Consider the following 2,150-nt stretch of genomic DNA (forward strand, 5'->3'; position numbering starts at 1 on the left):
TAATTGTATATACCACCTAACCGTGGTTTGTTTTTCTTTCTTTATACATACAGACTAGTTACGAGTATACTATCTCTTTATCAACCAGTCTATATTAGCAGCAGACACAGTACAGTGCGGTAGTTCACGGCTGTGGCTACCTCTGTGTCGGCACTCGGCAGCCCGTCCATAATTGTATATACCACCTAACCGTGGTTTTTTTTTCTTTCTTTATACATACATACTAGTTACGAGTATACTATCTCTTTATCAACCAGTCTATATTAGCAGCAGACACAGTACAGTGCGGTAGTTCACGGCTGTGGCTACCTCTGTGTCGGCACTCGGCAGCCCGTCCATAATTGTATATACCACCTAACCGTGGTTTTTTTTTCTTTCTTTATACATACATACTAGTTACGAGTATACTATCTCTTTATCAACCAGTCTATATATTAGCAGCAGACACAGTACAGTGCGGTAGTTCACGGCTGTGGCTACCTCTGTGTCGGCACTCGGCAGCCCGTCCATAATTGTATATACCACCTAACCGTGGTTTTTTTTTCTTTCTTTATACATACATACTAGTTACGAGTATACTATCTCTTTATCAACCAGTCTATATATTAGCAGCAGACACAGTACAGTGCGGTAGTTCACGGCTGTGGCTACCTCTGTGTCGGCACTCGGCAGCCCGTCCATAATTGTATATACCACCTAACCGTGGTTTTTTTTTCTTTCTTTATACATACATACTAGTTACGAGTATACTATCTCTTTATCAACCAGTCTATATTAGCAGCAGACACAGTACAGTGCGGTAGTTCACGGCTGTGGCTACCTCTGTGTCGGCACTCGGCAGCCCGTCCATAATTGTATATACCACCTAACCGTGGTTTTTTTTTCTTTCTTTATACATACAGACTAGTTACGAGTATACTATCTCTTTATCAACCAGTCTATATTAGCAGCAGACACAGTACAGTGCGGTAGTTCACGGCTGTGGCTACCTCTGTGTCGGCACTCGGCAGCCCGTCCATAATTGTATATACCACCTAACCGTGGTTTTTTTTTCTTTCTTTATACATACATACTAGTTACGAGTATACTATCTCTTTATCAACCAGTCTATATTAGCAGCAGACACAGTACAGTGCGGTAGTTCACGGCTGTGGCTACCTCTGTGTCGGCACTCGGCAGCCCGTCCATAATTGTATATACCACCTAACCGTGGTTTTTTTTTCTTTCTTTATACATACATACTAGTTACGAGTATACTATCTCTTTATCAACCAGTCTATATATTAGCAGCAGACACAGTACAGTGCGGTAGTTCACGGCTGTGGCTACCTCTGTGTCGGCACTCGGCAGCCCGTCCATAATTGTATATACCACCTAACCGTGGTTTTTTTTTCTTTCTTTATACATACATACTAGTTACGAGTATACTATCTCTTTATCAACCAGTCTATATATTAGCAGCAGACACAGTACAGTGCGGTAGTTCACGGCTGTGGCTACCTCTGTGTCGGCACTCGGCAGCCCGTCCATAATTGTATATACCACCTAACCGTGGTTTTTTTTTCTTTCTTTATACATACATACTAGTTACGAGTATACTATCTCTTTATCAACCAGTCTATATTAGCAGCAGACACAGTACAGTGCGGTAGTTCACGGCTGTGGCTACCTCTGTGTCGGCACTCGGCAGCCCGTCCATAATTGTATATACCACCTAACCGTGGTTTTTTTCTCTTTCTTTATACATACATACTAGTTACGAGTATACTATCTCTTTATCAACCAGTCTATATATTAGCAGCAGACACAGTACAGTGCGGTAGTTCACGGCTGTGGCTACCTCTGTGTCGGCACTCGGCAGCCCGTCCATAATTGTATATACCACCTAACCGTGGTTTTTTTTCTTTCTTTATACATACATACTAGTTACGAGTATACTATCTCTTTATCAACCAGTCTATATATTAGCAGCAGACACAGTACAGTGCGGTAGTTCACGGCTGTGGCTACCTCTGTGTCGGCACTCGGCAGCCCATCCATAATTGTATACTAGTATCCAATCCATCCATCTCCATTGTTTACCTGAGGTGCCTTTTAGTTGTGCCTATTAAAATATGGAGAACAAAAATGTTGAGGTTCCAAAATTAGGG

Source organism: Pseudophryne corroboree, chromosome 2 (genome assembly GCF_028390025.1).
Source record: "Pseudophryne corroboree isolate aPseCor3 chromosome 2, aPseCor3.hap2, whole genome shotgun sequence".
NCBI classification, from domain to species: domain Eukaryota; kingdom Metazoa; phylum Chordata; class Amphibia; order Anura; family Myobatrachidae; genus Pseudophryne; species Pseudophryne corroboree.